Here is a 16,255-nt window from a genome sequence, read left to right as displayed (position 1 = left end):
GGAGAAGGTAAGCTTCATGGTGAATGAGGACAGAGCAAGAGTGTAGGCTGGTACTGTCATGTGCGGTGGACTGAGAAGTGAGAATAATTTTACAGCGAATCCCAGACAAGTAGCTGCATGTGTCTGGCTGATCAGTCTCACAGAGTCAACTGTCATAACACCCAAGTGTGTCCATCATGTGACATGTCTAAAGTTACAGCCCTCCAATCACAACAACTTGATCAGAGGAGTTTGACATTTGAACCAGCAAACTACTCTGCATTTCACAAATCAAAACACCTCTCTCCAGTCCACAAGACAGGGAAGGCCTCTTATAGGCATGTTGTTTCCCACTGAAGTGGATAGCCATTGTTCATATCCTCCTTTTTTCAGCTATTGGGGTAGTCCAGTGACTGACTCCAAGTCCTGAATGAGATTGAGAGGGACAGACCTATAGTTCTGTTGATGAACAAGAAGATCAAAGGAAATATTGAATTTGAGCATATGTGTGTAGTTTTAATAACTAAAGTGACTGGTCTAGTCTCCGAAGAACCTGAAAAAAGATGCAAAGCAAGGAGTGGACCATGTAAGTAATTCTAGCAAAGTATGAAGGGGGCAATCATTCAAGCTCAGTAACACATCGGGCTGCAAACATTGCAAATCAAATTTACAAATTAGTTGAACAACACCCTCACCGCCAGGACACATACCATCATCACTCACTCAGTATATTAGTAATTGATGTGCAATAGTAAGTTACCTGTTCCAACAAGCATGATGATGCACATTTGTCTATTGTATCTCCTCTTTCCTCATGGAAGCAACAAACAATGGCAGTCTAGTCAATGAATGATCTTTACTGGTAGCCCAACTAGAGAATGAAGAAAAAAGAATGGGGATGGGAGGCATTAGTTTCATTTCCTTTAAGCAAATGTGTGGAGGCTTTTTCTGTGCACACTGGTCGAACTCCATTTCAGTCTATACATGTGAATAAATGCAGATCTGGGTAAGTCAGACACCAAATATATAAATGTTTTCTTATTTTTTTATTTCTTTTTTGCTAAGTAGTTTAACTATGAAAGTTCTGTTGTGGTTTACTCATTCAGGGAAGTATAGTTTATCCTCAAACACAAGGGTCTCCCCCAGAATTTCATGAGCTAACGCACTGAAATCTGACCCATTGCCATATTCCCCTTTTTTGTGTTTCAGAGACAATGTAATCTTGTGGTATGAAATGTTGGTTCTTTTTACTCATGGTCACTCTATGCACGTTTTGAGGTGAGAGACTAACTATTGCGCCAGCTGCCCTGAACATAGGCTCAGAAGACAACTGGTTACCGGACAAGCCAGATACGTTATTGCCAGCCTGCAGAGCTCAGGCCATTGGCGCCTCGTCCCATACCAGTAGACCAAATGGTTTTGATCTGGGTAGCTCTCTTTTGGGTCAACCAGATAGTCTTGGACCATCCCCTGAAGGATCACTGGTGCTGCCATTTGCCAACCTCTGTTGCCTTTGCACTTGACTTAAGCCCTGCCACTTTAAACTAGGCCATTGCAGACGTTGGGTCTGATTTATCTGTTGCAGGTGTTGTTGCTGGTGTTGTTGCTGGTGTTGGCTGCTGTGAGACAACAGCACTGCCCTCTTTGGAGGTTGTAGGCTGCACACCAGAATGTTTGCCCTGGGCCTCTAACTTCCAGCGTTCTTCTTTTAGGTCTGTTGCTTGGTCAACAATCCAAGCCTTGTTTTGTTAAACATCCGCTTCTGAAAAATTAATTAAATGGCCAGTAGTTTTTTGTACAATGGATCAAATATTGTGGCACAGATGTACTCTTTTTAGGACATAATCTCTCTTTGCATCTTCATATTAACAGCTAAGAGAAGGATTAAGCTCTGAACCAACTGATATGCTTCTTCGTTCACACCAGCGAATCTTTACAACAACTTTTTTTTACTGGTCCTGTAGCCGATGCATCAACCGGATTGATTGGCTCCTTGTACTGTGCTCTTTGCTGACTTCCCATGCGAAAAACATCAAAAGGAAGTAGCGTTTGTGTCAGACAATTGACTAGCCCCCATTTGTCCACCGCCATGGTCATGCTTTTCCCCTCCTCTTTAAAGGACATAGTCTGTGATCAATCAGTACTGCTCAAACAGATGTTGCAACCTATAGTTAGCCAAGTTCCAACATGTTGGCACCTCCAGTATTAGGGATTTATCTGGTACTCTGTTGGCACATTGAATGATCCTCAGCTGTGTCCATGCTTTAAAAGAATGACTGATTTGAGTGCAAATTCTTCTGCAGGTGGCCAGTATATTTCGGACTACATCCTCTTTTTTTGAGAAAGTCCTTCAGAATCAGGTTGGTGCAGTGCACCAAACACAGGACTCTAAAATATCCACCTTCTGCCATGGCCTTAGGTATGTTACTGCCATTGTCCATGGCAAATATCCTATTCTGAGACCTCTGGGTCAAATGCATTAAAATACCTTGCTGTTGAAGTCTTTCAAAATGTCTACAGCTGTATGGGATTTCTACATGGCGAACATCACTACCACCAAACGCCCTTCAAACTTTCTTGAGCACTGAGACCTGTAGATAGTTGTTGCCCAAACCCCACAAAAGAGACTCAGTGTGCAGTGATACACATGTAATCAGTTGCTTGACAACTGGTCCACATTTTTGTCGTCAGGTGCATAGTATGAACAGCACTCTGCTGCATAGCTTGGCCAACTAATTGCAACACATCACTTTGGAGCACTGGAACAGCAACTCTGGCAAAATAAGTCTGGCTGGGAACCTTCCATTTTGGGCAGATGGCTGCCACAAATTCTAAAAATCTCCCTCCTTTGACAAAAGAATAAGGGAAGAAGCCAGCGCTAGCATTTTTAGCCAGCTTCCTGTTGTACAAACTTGCAGTTGGGTGGTTGCCTTCGTAGAGCCCCTACTGCCTAAACATGCCCATAATAGGTTGGAGTTTTTAAATTTGTGGTGCCACTAACACAGATGACTTCTTAAAGAGAACTAGGTGGTGGTAGATTCAATCCTGGGGGAATCACTGTAAGCGGTGGTGTCTGGATCTGAGTCTTGTGCCATTTGGAGGTTGCTGATGCAGGTGATGCTGGCACACTGCTGGGAATAAGGCTGCTTTGTGTAATTATTTCACCCTCTTTTTCCTTATCACCTCCTTCTATCACCGTGATCGGAGCTGCTTCCTCTTTCTCATCACCAGCAACTACCTTTTTGAGATGCTTCTCCCATTGGATTGTGTGATTTGTTTTTCATATGGGATGTTTGGCCTCTATTGCAATAGTGTGAACCTGGCTTACTTCGATGAACACTTGTATGGCAATGTAGCATATTGCAATGTTATCCTCCTGATTGCTAATCGCAAAGAAGTCCCAAACTGGGGACGAGAACTTTTTTAGTGTGCCACTGCCAATGACTGAAGAACTGGAGGTAGATGGTTGTATTGTTTTTCTCTCTGCCATGCGTACTTCGACCGAAGTAGTGGTGGATGCAGGTCTCAGTGGGGGCCTTACAAAAATGGAAGCTGGTGGTAGTGGTGGCAGTGGAACAAGTGCCACATCCCTCTTAGCAGCTTGAATAGGAGAGGTCATCTCGGTATGCTCTGAGCCGCCCTCCATACTGACAGTCATTGGCTCGTCCTCATTACTGCCACTTTCCATAATTCTAAGGCTTTTAGGAACTTTCCTTTTCCTTTGTCTCTTGTGGTGGGTCGCGGACCCGGCTTCGGTCCAATCCATGTCGAGATCATCAGAAGGGGGGCTTGGAGAAGATGGTGGCGTAACCTTCTCTTGCTGGAGATCGTGAAACCAGTGGCAGAAGGGCTACATCTTGCCCAGCTGGAAGCGCAACCTCTTGTTCTGTTTCAACCTCAAGAAGAACTCTTGCTGGCTGTGTCTCCTAATGTTAAACTTTGCTCAGTTCCCTGCGACGATTTGGTACTTTGTGGCTGAGACAAATCCAATTCAGACTCAGTACTCGTCTCCATGACTGCAATGGTTGCCTCACTGAGAGAGATGAGCTTAGGCTTAGGTTGGGGGGGTGCAGTTGATGTAGAAGTGCTGCTTCCTTCTTGCTGTCTGGAGGACGGTGTGGCAGAAACACTGCATTTCCTGAAAGATGTGATGAGTGTCATGCCACTGGTGGCAATCTGCTTCTTCTCCTCACTAGCCAGTTTCTTGGCAGGAACACTTTTTATGGTGCAATCTTCTAGTTCTGCAGTAGCAAATTAGCTGCACAAGTGGAAGCATAGGAGGGCTCAAATGGTGCGCTGTGGCCTTCTGTCTGGGAGTATTATGGGTGATATCTCTTGTGTACCTAAAGCAAACAAACAAGAAAAACGTTCAGCGAAACATGCAGTTTTGCAGAATTATTTATTCTGACAAATTTCAGTGACGTTATCCCAAAATATTAGCAATACTTTATCCATTCCGGTCCAAACATCATAACATAATATGTCAATTACAACATACAGATTTAAAAATGTATTGTTCAAGGCATGTGTGGCTGTAGATACATATACCTGTGCACACTACTGCCATCTAGTGTTAGCTTCGGATGTATGCAAGTTGTTTTTCTTTCAAGAAGTATTTTGAGGCACGAGGTAGAGTGACTCCTATTCTTGGTGATATTGCGCATAGTCATCGACTTCATTGTCAGATTGCTTTCTTTCTGCAGTCGGGAGGTGGATGTGTGCTCCAATTCCCCGGATTAACACCGCCACAGTTTTCTTTTCAGTTCATGGTACCTTTCCCTTTGTCAGTATAGTCTTCAATCACATTTCCCTTTTCCCTTGAGTATCAATAGTCTGATTTTGATCGAGCCAAGTCTTTTTCAACTGTGGCCCCTCCAGGTTCTTCCCCCTCAGGGCCCATTCCCATCTACACTGCTTCTCTCAAGAATGTCCAAGTGGTGATGGAATAGACACCCTTTCGTTATTGTCCTTGCTGCCACGCAAAGTACCACCAGACTAACTTACATCAGTTCTGCAACCTCTGCCTGTTGCCTGAATACAATGAGGCTGACTACAACGTTTGTTGCTTTTTCCACTCCAAGAAAATGCTTCAAGACTGTTGGGCTCGAAATGTTTCAGTGGAGCAATGAAGAAACACCCGACTTTTCGGTCTCGGCGAGCCTAAGGAGGAACAACTCCCTCTGCCACTGGCGGCAGAGGAAGAGGCTTTCTCCATTGTAAGCATCTCTGGATCCAACCTGGAAAAACATCTGGAGATTGGATGCCTTCCCCCTACTCAACAGTCTGTAAGTACGGGATTCCCTCCCCTAGGACAAGCCAGAATAGCCTTTGGCTAAAAAACACACAGCCCCTCTGTAACAGCAAACAGAGCCTGTCAGTCCAACACAGCCTTCTGGCAATGTTCAGTACCGAGCAACTACTTTAGCCATCCTGTCCTGCTCCGGCACAATGCCAAAAAGTATTTCCAAGACACGTGCTCTGGCTCCAGCAGCTGTGGTATCGAACCCCCCCCCCCCCCCCCACCAGCATTGAGCCACCCCTTGGCATCGAGCCGACCAATAGCGCTGACTTCCGCCAATTCAACACCACGGTGACATTTGTCACTGAAACATACACAAACTTCAGATCCGAACATTTTAAAGCCATCTTCAATAACTGATTCAGGTGTTGAGCCCATCCTCCATCAACTGAAAGTACAGTTGCATTTGAGACAAAAATAAATTGTCATACATCCTCATACAAGCCACATTCTTTTTCGCCCTTTATCTGCTGCTCCACAAAACAAAAGACAGTTCTCGTTCCAAGAAGCCTTGGATACTGGAATCCCTGCAAAAAACATGCAAAAAGGCTGATAAGGCACCTAGGGCCAGATGTAGGAAAGGATTTGCGAGTCGCAAACGGCAAAAACTGCCGTTTGCGACTCGCAAAATGCATTTCAGAATCGCAAATAGGAAGGGGTGTTCCCTTCCTATTTGTGATTCCTAGTGGTATGCAATACCATTTGCGACCGCATATGCGGTCGCAAATGGTGTCGCAGTTACCATCCACTTCAAGTGGATGGTAACCCACTCGCAAATTGGAAGGGGTCCCCATGGGACCCCTTCCTCTTTGTGAATGGACCCCAAATTATTTTTTCAGGGCAGGTAGTGGTCCAAGGGACCACTACCTACCCTGAACAAATACCGAAACTAAAGGTTTCGGATTTTTTTTAAGTGCAGCTCGTTTTCCTTTAAGGAAAACGGGCTATACTTAAAAAAAACAAAAAACTGCTTTATTTAAAAGCAGTCACGAACATGGAGGTCTGCTGACTACAGCAGGCCTCCATGTTTGCGAGTGCCCATAGTCGGTATGGGGCCGCAATTTGCGACCCACCTCATTAATATTAATGAGGTGGGTCATTGCAACCCCATACCGACTCGCAGACGGTGTCTGAGACACCGTTCTGCATAACATTTTGCGAGTTGCAAATAGCGAGTCGCTATGACTCGCTATTTGCAAGTCGCAAAATGTTTCTTTGCTACATCTGGCCCCTAGTCCTTTACCTCTTGCACCACCATCACCACCACCCATCCACCTTCCTTTGCCTTCAGCCTCCCCACCTCATTCTTGAGGGCACACACTTGACATTTCACACAGGGGTCCCCACACTCCAACACAGCTGGTCATGGTTTTTGGGAGAACACCTTTGACAGGAACAGTGTGATATCCATGACTAAAACCCACCAGGGGACAAAGACCCTGATCTTTACCCTGCCTGCTCCTCACCTCCTGTTGACTCCATCATATCAGGAACTCATCAATAGGGTTGCTTCATTCTATCAAGTAGAACTACATAAGGAGCCCTTAGAGGAAGACTTCCTTTTCAGAATGCTTTCAACCACTCATCCGCCACCCAATACCTACCAGTACTGAAGGCCATGCTGAGACATACCACAGACATCTTTAAAGACCCTATTAGAGATAGGGTTATACCACCCAGAGTGGATAAAAAGTACAAGGCCTCCCCATATGAACCCATAAATATCCGGGTCAATTTCCACTGCACTCCTTGTTCCTTACCACTGCCCTAAAGAGGGCAATCTCCCAGGCCAGTGGAGACGCCCTGCCACCAGATAAGGAAAGCAAAAGATTTAATGCGGCAGGTAAAGGTGAAGCAGCACAATCCTCCAACCATTGGTGTATTGCAAACTCTAGTGGACTCCTTCTATGATCTTACCCACTGGGACTAAATGGAGGACCTTCTCCAGTATCTTCCAGAGGAGCACTGAAAACAGGGTCAAGAAATTGTCTCAGAGGGCAAGCTTATATCCAACACATCCATACGCTGTGCCCTAGATTCCTCTGAGAAGTGAGCTGGCGGGGTGGGGGGGTCAGCAGAAGTATTCTCCTATGGATCCATGTGTGGCTCCGTATTTCGGGCTTTAAGCCAGAGGTTCAGCAAAATGTACTGAACATGCCATTTGACTGAGCATCTTTTTGGTCCCGAGGTGGAGCAAACTCTAGAGAAAATCAAGAAAGACACAGAGAAAGCAGTGTGGGCACTACAAACACCAGCTCTCTGTGGCTCCTTTTGCCACCTCTCCTAATGTGGAGGCTCGAAAAGAGCCCACTGGGACGCCTCCACATCTTATCAGCATTCCCACGGCTAGCAAAGCTATCCCAGGGGTTACATCAGGGGATCCTATAGGGGGAATATCTCCAGAGGTAGATGCAAAGGAAGTAACCCAAAAGGAGCAACACCAACCACCAAACAATAATTTCCCTCTTCTTCCCTCTGAAAAAATATAACACCTGTTGAGGGATGTCTATAGGATTTTCTATCCACATGGCAAAATATTACCTCAGACCAGTGGATGCTGAATATTATCCAACTTGGTAATTACCTGGAGCTCATTACCACACCTCCCAGTGATCCACCATGCAGACACAGACTACCATTGCAACATCAAACACTACTGAAAGAGGGGTCAAAGCCCTCCTCCTCAAAGAGGCTATAGAACTCATTCCCAAACATCAAAAGGTACAGGAGTCCACTTACTGTGTTTCCTCATAACCAAGAAAGGTTGGTCCCTCGTTGCCCATTCTGGACCTCAGGCCTCTAAACGAATACATCCTATCAGAGCACCTTCACATGGTAACCCTTCAAGATGTCATCCCACTTCTCCAACAAGGCGACTTTCTCTGCTCTAGACCTAAAGGATGCTTACTTCCACATTCCAATACCGCTGGCCCATCCACAATATATCGGGTTTGTGGTAGGTGGAAATCACTACCAATTCAAAGACCTCCCCTTCCGAGTGACTACCACATCTCTGGTATTTACCAAGTGCCTGGCAGTGGTAGCCACTCACCTGCGCAGACTGGACATCCACATATTCCGATATCTGGACGATTGGCTTAGCAAAGCTGCCATCCTTCAGTAGTGTCGCAACAATACACAAATCACAATAGATCTGCTTCACCAGCCAGGTTCCACTAAGTCCCACCCCCAGCCACTGCAGATCCACCCTTACCTAGATCTATTCTCAATGCAGAAGCCTATCCCAACCAAGCAAGAATCCAGTGTTTTCAAACACTAATCCTCTTGTTTCAACCAAATCAGCAGCTTACAGTCAGGATAGTCATGAGTCTCATAGGCATGATAGCCTCCTGCATTGCCCTAATACCTCATGGAAGGTTATTCATGTGTCTCTTGGTTGCAGGAATGTCTAGCTTAACAGTGGTCTCAGACAGAGGGTCGTTGAGACAATCTAGTTTTGATCAGTGGCCATACTCATCACACTCTGCAGTGGTGGAACACCAACAACCTGTTGCTGGGGCAGCCTTTCCTTGACCCTGTTCCACACATCATTGTTATAATGGATGCTTCACTCATGGGTGGGTGCACACCTATAGGATTTCACAGTGCAGAATCTGTGGGAGACCAGATACCTGGGTCTCAAATCAACTACCTAGAGCTACTAGCTCTTCGCCTAGCATTGAAAGCATTCCTACTTCACCTGATCAGCAAGGTTGTCCTAGTCCCGATATAAATATGCAGCCACGTAATACCTACAGAAACAAGGAGGAACACGCTTTAAACAACTGTCTCAGCTATCCCAGGCCATTTGCCGTTGGCTTCTCCATCACAATATCCACCTGTTAGCTGAATACCTTTCGGGGATGGACAGCAATTTTGCCGACCTCCTCAGCAGGATACAGCAACAAGTTCATGAGTAGGAACTCCACCTGCAATTTCTTCTCCATTACTTTCGCAAATAGGGATTCCCTCAAATAGATCTGTTTGCAACCGTGTATAATGCCAAATGCACAAACTTTGCCACACCCACAGTCCAGCGACAATGCAGTTTGGATGAATTGGTCAGGGACATTTACCCATGCTTTTCCTCCCCCTCTCTCTTCTTTCTTTGTAGTTCGGAGGCTCAGGCAAATGTCTCACAGGTTCATTCTGGTAGCACCCACATGGGCTCGCCAGCCCAGGTTCACAACTGTTCTACTTCCCCATGAGAAGATCCCCAACATGCCAGACCTTGTCAGGCAGAACCATGGAGAAGTCAAGCACCTGCATCCCAGGTCGCTCAACCTAGCGAATTGACTCGTGAGGTCATAGAATTTGGATACCTGAATCTTCATCTTCGTGCCAGCCCATTTTCAGTGAAGCCCATAGACCTATTACTCGGTCATGCTACACAGCCTAATATAAGAGGTTTATCTACTATGTCACTCAAAACAAATTGACCCTTTTAAGGATACAGTACAAAACATTGTCCTTTACTTGCTTCATTCACAGATCTCTGCCCTAGCCTTCACTTCCATATGGATACATCTGGCCGCAGTAGCTCCCTGTCTTCAAAATAGACAACACATTTCACTCTTCACAATACCAGTAATTAAAGCGTTCATGGAAGGCCTCAAACAAGTGATCTTACCAAGGGTCCCACCTGCACCCTCGTGGAAACTAAACATTGTCCTCACACTACTTGGGCCCTCCATTTGAGCCAGTTTCATATTTGTCCCCTTAAACTTAAATTTCTCTCTTGTAAGGTGGCATTTTTAAATGCTGTTATCTTACTCAGGTGTGTTAGTGAGCTTCAGACATTTACATTAGAAGAACTCTTCTTCCAGCTTCATAGATACAGCGTTGTCCTCTGCACCAACCCCAAGTTCCTTCCAAAAGTAGTCTTTCCTTTCTATTGAAATCAATCAGTTGACCTACCTGACTTTTTTCACAACCAGACTCTTTTGAGGAAAAGGCTTTCCATACCTTAGATGTCTAAAGAGCCTTCATGTTAAACATTGATAGGACAAAGGCCCTCATTACAACATTGGCGGTAAAAGCCGCTTACCACCGTGCAGAAGACCGCCAATACACCGCCGCGGCTGCGGAATTCCGCCACAGCTATTATGACCCACATCTCGGAATTCGACGAAATTCAGACACCCACACAACTCCGCCATACCAAAGGTCAGTGATAAACTGGTGAAAACAAAACCTCCACCGTCACGCCAACAGAAACACGACCATGCTATTACGACACACGAATCCACGCGGCGGTCTTTCAACTGCGGTATTCCATTGGCGGTACACACCGCTGCGCTCAAAATACACACACATCTCCAAAACACCGCCACATTGGACAATTCAAAATACACACACCTGATACACAAACAAACAACACTCCCACACACCCAACACAATATAAAACACACACCCACGTCACCCACAAACCCCTACGACCAAAAATTAGAGACGAAGGCGACAGAGAGAGCACAGCAATAGACAACCCCACCACAGAGACGCACACAACACCATCACCCACACAACATCCACGCACAAAACAGCACACACCACTACACATCACCACACTCATCACCACATACGCCACCCCACACATCACCTACACCACCCCATGGCACGCCAAAGACACCCCAGGTTTTCCGAGGAGGAGCTCAGGGTTATGGTGGAGGAAATCGTACGGGTAGAGCCACAGCTATTTGGATCACAGGTGCAGCACACCTCTATAGCTAGGAAGATGGAGCTATGGCGAAGAATCGTCGACAGGGTCAACGCAGTGGGACAGCACCCAAGAAATCGGGAGGACATCAGGAAGAGGTGGAACGACCTATGGGGGAAGGTGCGTTCAGTGGTCTCCAGGCACAACATCGCGATTCAGCGGACTGGCGGCGGACCCCCACCTCCTCCCCCACAACTAACAACATGGGAGGAGCAGGTCTTGACCATTATGCATCCAGAGGGCCTCAGAGGAGTCGGTGGAGGAATGGACACTGGTAAGTCTAATCTTAACTATCATATCCCCCACCCTACCTGCATGCTATCACACCCTCACCCCCTCCCCTATCACTCCAACTCCTCACTAATGTACTAATAACACAAACCACCCATCCCAACACCAAGCCCTGCATGACACAACAAAGCATGGACACCCCTCAATTAAGCATGCCCACTGCACATACCCATAACAACCCCTAACCATCATCACACAAGCCCCCACACAGGAAAGCTAGCACTGGGGTACACGCTTACCCACCCATTGCACACCATGACACACACACATGCAATAATCATGCTTTTATACCCCTGCAGGACCACTACCTAACGTCACCAGACAAGAGGGTCCAGACATCTCTACCCCACCCACAGAAGAGGCCCACAGTGATGATAGCAGCTCTGGCCAACTGGATCAAGATGACCAGCCCGGACCATCGTGGGCCTCGGGACAGTCGGTTCCCCTCGCACAGGCACAGCCCAACACTGACCTTTCACCCTCTGGTAACACCAGCACAGCACCCACCCAGCGGGCCCATACCTCCGTTCCCAGGACACGTCAATCAGCTGTGTGTCCACCACTACAGGGAACCCAGGATAACCCACCACCCCAACAACAACAGGGACTTGGGGGCAGTGGCAGTGGGCACACGGTCCAGGGGACGGAGGCACAGGAACACAGGGGAACTGGGAGGGCTGCTGTGCGACGGGGGGCGGACAGGCCAAGGGAACCCACTCTCCACGAGGCCCTCTCCTCCATCATGGGAGCATACCACCACTCCCAGGAAACGATGGCGACGGTCCTGGCCAAGTTTCAGGAGACCCAGCGCATGCAGGACAAACTGTATTTGGGGTTCAGGGAGGAGCTCAGTACCATCAGCTCCGCCCTGGGCACCATAGTAGGGGTGCTGAAGGATATACAGAAGACCATGAGGGACACCGTGGCACTCCAAGGGGCCCTGACACTAGCCTGCACGATGAACTGCCCACCGCCGGCGTTAGTGGACAGGACTCCCCGCCACAGGACCACCACACCAGCACCCCACCCCCTGCAGATGGAGAACTACCCCGCAATCGGTCCCTGAGATCCAGGAACAGGACAGAGCAAGATGGCAAGACTCTCGCCTGGAAATGAGACCACCCTGATTGTCATCCCACTGTCCCACTTTGTCACCCTATCCAGATTGGAACTGTTCCAGCTCCACTTCCTATGCCCATATGGGCAGTGCACCTGTGAGACTAATAGAGTGGACTCTGCCATGGACATTCCTCCACCATCACCCCTCACCATTTTACCACTCCCTCCAATAATTAGCACTTCAATAAACACCCTTGAAGCAAAAACCAATCTGGAATCAGTCAGTGATTTATAAAATGTGTATTAGCTATGACAATGACAAAATCCGTTAGAAAATGTAATGTCAACATACCTATGTCACACATCACAAGCCCATGAAGGATGCAAGCAGATGACACACGTTGGTAACCACACCTGTGAAACCGTAATGGAAATGTACCACTCAGTTAGCATAAACTGCTTCAAATTGACAGACAGGATAGAGGTAGAAGTGTGAGAGTAAATGTAATAGTAAAAAATTTGTTCTCACCTGTGTGTCACTGGAAATATTGCTGTATGACTGAGTCCCTGTTATCAATGTCTTCTTCCTCTGCTTCCTCCTCATCACTGTTCACAGGCTCCACAGCTGGCACAACACCGTCATCTGGACCATCCTCCTGTAGAAAAGGCACCTGGCGTCGCAAAGCAAGATTGTGAAGCATAGAGCAGGCGATGATGATCTGGCACACCTTCCTTGGTGAGTAGAATAGGGAACCACCTGTCATATGGAGGCACCTGAACCTGGCCTTCAGGAGGCCGAAGGTCCTTTCTATCACCCTCCTAGTCCGCCCATGGGCCTCATTGTAGCGTTCCTCTGCCCTGGTCCTGGGATTCCTTACTGGGGTCAGTAGCCATGACAGGTTGGGGTAACCAGAATCCCCTAATAGCCACACACGGTGCCTCTGGAGTTGACCCATCACATACGGGATGCTGCTATTCCGCAGGATGTAAGCGTCATGCACTGAGCCAGGGAACATAGCATTCACCTGGGAGATGTACTGGTCTGCCAAACATACCATCTGTACATTCATGGAATTATAACTCTTCCGGTTCCTGTACACCTGTTCACTACTGTGGGGGGGGGGGGACCAAAGTCACATGGGTCCCATCAATGGCACCTATGATGTTAGGGATATGTCCCAGGGCTTAGAAGTCACCTTTAACTGTAGCCAAATCCTCCACCTGAGGGAAAACAATGTAGCTCCTCACGTGTTTCAGCAGGGCAGACAACACTCTGGACAACACGTTGGAAAACATAGGCTGGGACATCCCTGATGCCATGGCCACTGTTGTTTGAAATGACCCACTTGCAAGGAAATGGAGTACTGACAGCACCTGCACTTCAGGGGGGATTCCTGTGGGATGGCGGATTGGTGATATCAGATCTGGCTCCAACTGGGCACACTGTTCCTGGATTGTGGCACAGTCAAACCTGTAGGTGATGATTAAATGTCGCTCCTCCATTGTCAACAGGTCCACCAGCGGTCGGTACACCGGAGGATTCCGCCATCTCCTCACATGTCACAGCTGACGGTGCCTAGGAAGGACAACAGCGACCACAGAGTCAAGCAACTCAGAGGTATGTACCCACAGCTACACAGTACACGAAACATAATCCAAAAAGTTTTCTGTAAGTGTGTTGAGTCCAGGCCTAGGTATGTGTGACGCAGTTGTAAATTAAGCCATGTGGGCTCCTGAAATGACGGCTGCCTGACCTCTAAACTGGGACAATTGGATGTGAGGTAACTGCGCTGGTGTTGTACACCGTCGTGGTAGGCGGTCGAAGACCGCGGCACAATGCTGCATTGGTTAACATCGGACCCTATGGGTCCCAGGAGCCAATGAGGAAGTGCGCCGGCGGTGATGATACGCACTGCCGCGGACATCACAGCTGCGGGAGTGACCGCCATTTTCTATCTGTTCAATCACTCGATACCTGATCTTCGACAGGAGAGGACGACCTACACTGCAAGTGCTGCTGTGACCTCGGTCTGGAAGAGACAATGGCTTGTTCGTCTGGGGGAAGGGCCCCTACCTTCACATCGGAGGAGATGGAGAAGCTCGTTGATGGGGTCCTCCCCAATACACGCTACTCTACGGTCCTCCAGACCAACACGTATGTTCACAGGGAGCATGTTGTATGGGCTATGCCTGTGTGGAGAGGGCAGGTTGTAAGAAGGAAGGGGGCAGAGTTATGCGTGCATGTGCCACATGGCAAGGGTAGGGATGGGGGCCACTCACTTTTCGGCGCAGTTGGTAATTACTTCTCTTCGTACCCTGTACATTTCATGTAGGTCAGCGCCCACCAGAAGAAGGATATTTGGCGTGCCATCGCCAAGGACGTCCGGACCCTGGGGGTCCACCACAGACGGAGCACCCATTGCCGGAAGAGATGGGAGGACATTCGCCGCTGGAGCAAGAAGACGGCGGAGGCTCAGCTGGGGATGGCCTCCCAACGTGGGAGGGGTGCCCGTCGAACCATGACCCTCCTGATGTTCCGGATCTTGGCGGTGGCCTATCCGGAGTTGGGTAGACGCTTGAGGGCATCACAGCAGACACAAGGGGGTGAGTACACTCTAATTCAGCTGACTTTGCGCGCAGTGGAGGTGTCTGGGTGGGGCAGGAGGGCTGTGGGTTTCCCTAGGCCAGGGCGGGAGCCGTAGGCCAGGCCCCTCCGTAAGGCATGGCCCTGTGGCCCCCCACCCCACCTCTGTAGAGTTCCAAGTACAGCTATTCATGCACCTGTGTCATCTATGTGTGCAGATGTTGTCCATATCCTTGTAGGCCATTTCCCAGGAATTGCACTGTAGAGCCCAACAGCGCGACGTAGTGCAGGGGGCTTCTGTGTCTGTCTTGTCCGCCAACGGTAGCGGTAATACATGCACTCAACATGTCTTTCTTCTGGTTCCCCCCCCTTTTTTTGTGGTCTCCCTGTTCTTCTGTGCATTAGCATCATCAGGCGGAGGAGCAGTGGCACCGGAGCACGAGGTAGCTGCATCCCACATGGCCATGGAGGGCCACACTATGGACTCAGAATAAACCAGTGGGACGGAGGGCGAGGGGAGCACCACAGCGGGGACAGGAGCTGAAACCAGCGACACAGACTCGTCCTCCGATAGGAGCTCCCTTGTGGTGGCGGCAACATCTGTGCCCCCCACTTCTACAGGTACAGCCGCCACCCCCACTACCAGCACTGCCCTCCCAGCAGCCCCTCAGCCTTCGCCCCGTGCCCGCTCACCCAGGAGGGTGGGCATCACCTTCGCCCCAGGCACCTCAGGCCCTGCCCCACTTACCGCTGCTGCCCTCAGTGAGGAGGTTTTAACCTCCTCAGGTCACTCACTGTTGGGCAGTCTACCATTTTGAATGCCATCCAGGGTGTAGAAAGGCAGTTACAACAAACTAATGCATTCCTGGAGGGCATTCATTCTGGTCAGGCGGCCCTTCACCGATCCTTTCAAACTCTGGCCTCAGCACTGATGGCAGCCATTGTCCCTGTGTCTAGCCTCCCCCCTCCAACTTCCTCCACCCAGACCCAATCCCCTGTACCTCTGCCTATCCCAAGCACACCATCAGACCAGCCTGCACACACCTCACCACACAAGGGAAGCTCAGGCAAACATAAGCACCACACATCCCACAGGCACTCACGCAAGCATCACACACATACAGACACACCAACATCCACTGCCTCCTCGTCGTCTCCCTCCTCCCTCCCAGTCTCGTCTACACTCACACCTGCATGCACTACCTCTACAGCCACTACGTCCCGCACCAGCACGCCCACCACCACACCCCGCTCACGTGCAGTCACCACCCCACTACCATTCTCACATCCCCTGTGTCCTCTCCCAGTGTGTCTGTGACGCCCCCTC

The 16,255-nt window shown here is 48.7% G+C and overlaps 1 protein-coding gene across 2 annotated transcripts in view; it reads left to right on the top strand.

Annotated features, from left to right (window-relative positions):
• Positions 1–16,255, top strand: part of LOC138259674 (cytochrome P450 2C15-like) — a 376,589-nt gene that overhangs the window by 336,011 nt on the left and 24,323 nt on the right. The gene's annotated exons all lie outside the window — the stretch shown is intronic.

The sequence above is a fragment of the Pleurodeles waltl genome, chromosome 9 (assembly GCF_031143425.1).
Source record: "Pleurodeles waltl isolate 20211129_DDA chromosome 9, aPleWal1.hap1.20221129, whole genome shotgun sequence".
NCBI classification, from domain to species: domain Eukaryota; kingdom Metazoa; phylum Chordata; class Amphibia; order Caudata; family Salamandridae; genus Pleurodeles; species Pleurodeles waltl.
Note: the sequence above shows the minus strand (reverse complement) of the source record. Positions and strands in the feature narration are given on the sequence as shown.